A 7,012-nucleotide genomic window follows, 5' to 3' on the forward strand; every position below is an offset into this window, starting at 1 on the left:
TTGTGTCTGTACGTGTGTATCAGTTAGCCTTATCGGAGGAGGAAAGCAAATTTCACAGGTCTGTATCAGCTGGCCATTCAACTTTCTTATCCTATGTAGTTTCATTGTTTGGGAGGATCACCTTATATGGAAAAACATGCGTGCGCACACAACACGGCACGCAGGGTTGCAACAAAGGTATGACGCAGAGAAAACAGGGATTGTTAAGGGAATATGGGGAAACAAGACACCATACCTCTGAAACCATCAAAGAGGAGAAAACAACATATCCTAATGGTGTGTATTGGGGCAGGAAAGAAAACATCATTCTGTTCCTTCGTCTAGACTTGAGCTGCCTCTGCTTTGTATGTCTTGGAGCGATGTTTCTTAAATAAAGTCAGGAAAAGTGTATATTTATTTGGTGGTGGGATTGCGAGTGGAATGCACTTCATTTTGTATAAGATCTCAGGCATTTTGGATGGCTTCCTTTTGCATGGCGTTATCTTCCGTAGTAATCCTTGCACAACTCTCCTAGCCGTAGGAGGTCCAGACTTTGCAGTTTGGAATGATTCCCTCTCTATATGATTAGCGTTATTTACTTTGGCTTGGAAAGACTCGAGCCCTTGCACAATTCAGATTTCTGAGACTGATACTGACATGGCTTTCTTTGTCTTCTGCGTGGGTTTCCAGCATCAAATGACTGAAATCGCAACTTGGCTTCCTGTCCCGGCCGAGGGCAAAGCAGGCCTAATGTATGCTACTTTTAAAAGCATGAGGTCATAGCTATATATATCTGAGCTATATAAGGCGAATCAGATAACCTGCCTCCCCTGAGAAGTCCCAGACCAAGCGCAAACTGTTTGAATTCGTGTGTGTGCAAAGCAAAACCGAGTCTAGTGCCAGCCTTGCTCGTTTTTTCACTAAAGCACAAGAGGTCAATGTCAGAGCATTGTAGTTCTCCATGTCTTGGAGCTGAGCTGTGATGCAGTACATGCACATGGGGCTGTTTATGAAGAATATTCACAGCCTTAAGATTGTTGGGACCTGCAGTTTGGAACCTTTCTGGTGCGTCAGAAGTCGCAAACAACACATATAAATTAAGGAAACAGACTAATTGGGAGCCGGTACTAAATTACTTTTAAAAAGAGAAAATTAAAATAATAACTTGAGAAAAGTATGGAAAGGGCCCAAGATACAGAACTTCCCCGGACCATAAAGAATAGAGACTCCGGGTGACGTTAAAAGAATAATGGATGATAAAATATGAAATACACCATTCAATGAAATGGAAGTCATTTTACTGTTATGATTTCTTTCTTCCTTTTTTTCTTTCTTTCTTTGTTTTCCTTTCATTAAATCCCTTCCTTGTCTCTCCCTCTCTTTTCTTTTTTTTATCTTTGCTTTCTTTTTCTTTTTTTGTATATAAGATTTCACGGTGGATTAGGGATGTGTTCTTACAACCAGGTGTTTATCTCAATTATTTTGGTTTTTTATATTTTATTAGATCAATCTAAATTTGGTATTAGGTGTCAGGGGGTTTCCTCTGTATTTTTCTGGCGGTATCCCATTTTAATTTTGTTATATGTCTGTTGGCTGCTATTTGTTTCTCTTTGTTTGTTGTTGTTTTTTTATTGTATTCTTCTTTTTCCACTACTTCCTGTGTTTATTTTTTTTCACTACTATGTGCAAAACTCAATAAAAATTATTTTTAAAAGTCAGCGTTATCTTTCAGCACATGGTCTATGATGTTATGGAGTGTGCGCTCTTGTATTGAGCCTGTGGAAGAGTTAAGATTTTTTAAAATTTGCAAATTTGTATGCATTTTTGCACACATGCTCACACTTCTAATGGACTAATTTCTATATCCTTTTTCTCATATTAGATATATACTTAAGGATTGTGGTATAAATGTGGGAGATGTGTTGTGGAAGGCTTTCATGGCCGGAATCATTGGGTTGATGTGAGTTTTTCGGGCTGTATGGCCATGTTCCACCCGCGATTTTTCCATTCTCCATGTGCCTTTGAACAGCTTCTCCCCATAGAGATGTTCAATGTGTTGTGGAAGGCTTTCATGGCCAGAATCACTGGGTTGATGTGAGTTTTTTGGGCTGTATGGCCATGTTCCATCTGCGGTTTTTCCATTCTCCATGTGCGTTTAAACAGCTTCTCCCCATAGAGATGTTCAATGTGTTGTGGAAGGCTTTCATTGTTGGAATCATTGGGTTAACTTGAGTTTTTCGGGCTGTATGGCCATGTTCGAATAACAATTAGCAGCACTAATTATTATTATGTATCCTGGAACTCAATTGACAGACCCAGTCATAAGTGTTTTTATGAATGTCTGATCATAGAATCATAGAATATGATGTAATTTAATAACTTTTTAATTGATTCACAATGTATTGTATAATTTTATATATGTGTTTTATTGTACGCCGCCCTGAGCCCCCTATTGGGTGAGAAGGGTGGGATATAAGTATTGTAATAAATAAATAAATAATGTTAATAATAATAATAACAATAAAACATTATTTATATCCCGCCATCATCTCCTGAAAGGGACTCGGGGCGGCTTACAAAGCATGTCATAGTGCAACTGAGTATACAAAAAAACAACATAAACACATAGAACAACATAAACACTTACGAAACAATAACAATGTCAATTAGCATAACAATATACATTAAAACAGCGTGTAAAAACCCCTACTAAATAAAATAAAATGCTCAATAAAACGCAGCACTGTCTGCGGATTAAAATGGGCGTAGCACTTTCAATCACATTAAAATGCCGGCGTAAACAATTCGCTTGGTCCTCTATTTTAATTGATGTCTAATAATAATAATAATAATAATAATAATAATAATAATAATAATAATAACAACTACTTTATTTTTATACCCCGCCCTATTTCCCCGAAGGGACTCGGGGCGGCTTACATGGGGCCTAGCCCGATAAAACAATCAAATATCAATGATACAACAATAAAACAATTATACCAATAAAACCTCAATTATCAGTAAAACAATCGATAAAATCAACATGAAGCATACAATATTAAAACAGGAGACTAATTCATAAAACCCAGTACAGAATGTCTTAATCATGTTCGAAGGCCTGTTTGAAGAGCCATGTTTTCAAGTTTTTCCAAAAACATTGCAGTGTGTGGGTTAGCCTAATTTCTCTGGGGAGGATGTTCCAAAGCCGAGGGGCCACCACCGAGAAGGCTTTGATTGACAGATTCAGTGGACATCAATCTTTGCCATGTGAAGTTAGGCTGAAATTCATCTGATTTTAACATGTCTGCTCCGGGATGCTTTGTTCTCAAGAGCAATAAAGGGTAGTCCAGACAACGGTTCAAGAAAGACCTGAAAACATGGCTCTTCCATTGTGCTTTTGGAGAGTAACTACTATATACATCTTCTTTGTTGCTCTTCTCCAATATCTATCCTCTAGACTGCACCACTATCTTATGACCCTGTTCTTTGTGATTTTTATTCTTATTTCTTTCTCACCCTGAGTTTTAACTTAGTGTTCATGTGGCCCGCCCTTGTTTTTATTGTTCCCCTGATTTTGCGTTGTGATGTATATTATTATCTATTGTATTGTTCAATGTGTTATGATGTGTTGTTCTTTTATATTCTGTTATATTGTATTGTTCTGGGCATGGCCCTATGTAAGCCGCCCCGAGTCCCCGTTGGGGAGATGGTGGCGGGGTATAAATAAAGTTTTTATTATTATTATTATTATTATTATTATTATTATTATTATTGACACAACGACGTTGTATGACACAGCAAACAAGATAGATATGCTGGATTTCTTTTCACAAAACCACAAGTCGAACACTTCCCAAGTGTCTAGGACTATTATTATTATTATTATTATTATTATTGACACAACGACGTTGTATGACACAGCAAACAAGATAGATATGCTGGATTTCGTTTCACAAAACCACAAGTCGAACACTTCCCAAGTGTCTAGGACTATTATTATTATTATTATTATTATTATTATTATTATTATTATTGACACAACGACGTTGTATGACACAGCAAACAAGATAGATATGCTGGATTTCGTTTCACAAAACCACAAGTCGAACACTTCCCAAGTGTCTAGGACTATTATTATTATTATTATTATTATTATTATTATTATTATTGACACAACGACGTTGTATGACACAGCAAACAAGATAGATATGCTGGATTTCGTTTCACAAAACCACAAGTCGAACACTTCCCAAGTGTCTAGGACTATTATTATTATTATTATTATTATTATTATTATTATTATTATTATTATTGACACAACGACGTTGATGACACAGCAAACAAGATAGATATGCTGGATTTCGCTTCACAAAACCACAAGTCGAACACTTCCCAAGTGTCTAGGACTATTATTATTATTATTATTATTATTGACACAACGACGTTGTATGACACAGCAAACAAGATAGATATGCTGGATTTCGTTTCACAAAACCACAAGTCGAACACTTCCCAAGTGTCTAGGACTATTATTATTATTATTATTATTATTATTATTATTATTATTGACACAACGACGTTGTATGACACAGCAAACAAGATAGATATGCTGGATTTCGCTTCACAAAACCACAAGTCGAACACTTCCCAAGTGTCTAGGACTATTATTATTATTATTATTATTATTGACACAACGACGTTGTATGACACAGCAAACAAGATAGATATGCTGGATTTCATATCACAAAATCACAAGTCGAACACTTCCCAAGTGTCTAGGACTATTATTATTATTATTATTATTATTATTATTATTGACACAACGACGTTGTATGACACAGCAAACAAGATAGATATGCTGGATTTCGTTTCACAAAACCACAAGTCGAACACTTCCCAAGTGTCTAGGACTGTGTGATGTATTTTCGGATGATGCGTGCAGATCCCAGTTGGGTGGCCTTTTGCAGTTGGCAGATCGTAATTTTGTCAATGTCTATTGTTTCCAAATGCTGGCTGAGATCTTTTGGCACGGCACCCAGTATGCCCATCACCACCGGGACCACCTGCACTGCTTTCTGCCAGAGACTTTGAAGTCTTATTCAGAGGAACGTAGAGAGTGCTTACATGTCCTTTGTGTGATTAATACGTATTTTTCCAAACTTTGTGAAGTTTTTACGTGATGAGCAAGTCCCTTCAAAGCCTGTGGGAGATTCTCGATAATCTCAGTGTATCCATGGAGCTCTGTGGGGTTGGGTTTACATAATCCTCTTGGATTGCTGGGTGGTGGAAGCCGGCCCAGATGGCTTCCAGATTCATGTCAACACTTCACAGTTTCCCAAAGCACTTAGTTATGCTAAGGAGGCTTGGCTCCCATCTTCCTTGGCTCTACAGCTGTCGACAATGGCATGTTTTATCCTCTTAGCACCTTGATGTTACGGCGGTCATGTGGCCACGGCACTGTTTTGGGTGGCTGTGAGCGGCCCAAACCACTAGGAGGTAGCATTCGCTGGCAAATGCATCCGTCTCTTGAATGTCTTCTTCCTCCAGTGCTGGAATTCCTCACTAAGGAATCCAGAATGCCAAAACAGAGAGATTTCTGGGACACTGAGCCATAAAATAGCAACACAAATGACCAGGATGTTGAGTGTGAATTGCTTCCATTCTCCTAAGGAAATGTTCTCACAAGAACCGTCAATAATAAACCCTTTTAAGAGTGCTGTTGTCATATTGTGTCCGCCTGCCGTTTCCTGTCGCCTTCAGCCCTCTATGGAATATTATTATTATTATTATTATTAATAATAATAATAATAATAATAATAATAATAATAATAATAATAATAATTGCCATCCCAGGTGACAGTCGCATAGATGAAAAACAACAGGAAAAACTCAGCCGCTATCAGGACCTCAAGATTGAACTTCAAAGACTCTGGCAGAAACCAGTACAGGTGGTCCCGGTGGTGATGGGCACACTGGGTGCTGTGCCAAAAGATCTCAGCCGGCATTTGGAAACAATAGACATTGACAAAATCACCATCTGCCAACTGCAAAAGGCCACCCTACTGGGATCTGCACACATCATCAGAAAATACATCACACAGTCCTAGACGCTTGGGAAGTGTTCGACTTGTGGTTTTGCAAAACGAAATCCAGCATATCTATCTTGTTTGCTGTGCCATACAACGTCGTTGTGTTGATAATAATAATAATTTTATTTTTGTACCCCGCCACCATCTCCCCAGAGGGACTCGGGGCGGCTTACAGATATAAAACCAACATACAGTAGAGTCTCACTTATCCAAGCCTCACTTATCCAAGCCTCTGGATAATCCAAGCCATTTTTGTAGTCCATGTTTTCAATATATTGTGATATTTTGGTGCTAAATTCGTAAATACAGTAATTACAACATAACATTACTGCGTATTGAACTACTTTTTCTGCCAAATTTGTTGTATAACATGAAGTTTTGGTGCTTAATTTGTAAAATCAAAACCTAATTTGATGTTTAATAGGCTTTTCCTTAATCTCTCCTTATTATCCAAGTTATTCGCTTATCCAAGCTTCTGCCGGCCCGTTTAGCTTGGATAATTGAGACTCTACTGTACAATAATATCAAATACAAAAACACACAAATAAATTTAAAAGGCATTACAAAATCACAATCATTACAAAACACTTGAGAAACACGTGTTTCTCAAACCTTGTGGTTTAAGCTCACACATCAACCAGGACATCAGCATCCTATTTCTTTGTGGCTTTGTTGATTTAAGACAGCCTTATGTTGATATCTTCACTTTGGAACAACATGAAAACACATATATATGTATGTTGCTTCTCTGTATAGTCTGACATGATAGTTGACAGACTACACTTCCCAAACAAAGGATGTCCCTGGAAAATAACAGCCAGGCTTTGCAGCTGCAAGGCTACTCAGTGCTAAGCCGCCCGAGTCCCTATGGGAGATGGAAGTGGGGTACAAAGAAAGGCTTATTATTATTAATCAGTCATTAATACAGTCATTAATTAATCAGC

The 7,012-nt window shown here is 37.7% G+C and overlaps 1 protein-coding gene across 1 annotated transcript in view; it reads left to right on the plus strand.

Moving 5' to 3' along the window:
* The window catches only part of rnf216 (ring finger protein 216), a 66,990-nt gene that overhangs the window by 44,175 nt on the left and 15,803 nt on the right, over positions 1-7,012 (plus strand). The gene's annotated exons all lie outside the window — the stretch shown is intronic.

This window comes from Anolis carolinensis, unplaced genomic scaffold, assembly GCF_035594765.1.
Source record: "Anolis carolinensis isolate JA03-04 unplaced genomic scaffold, rAnoCar3.1.pri scaffold_13, whole genome shotgun sequence".
Lineage (NCBI taxonomy): Eukaryota > Metazoa > Chordata > Lepidosauria > Squamata > Dactyloidae > Anolis > Anolis carolinensis.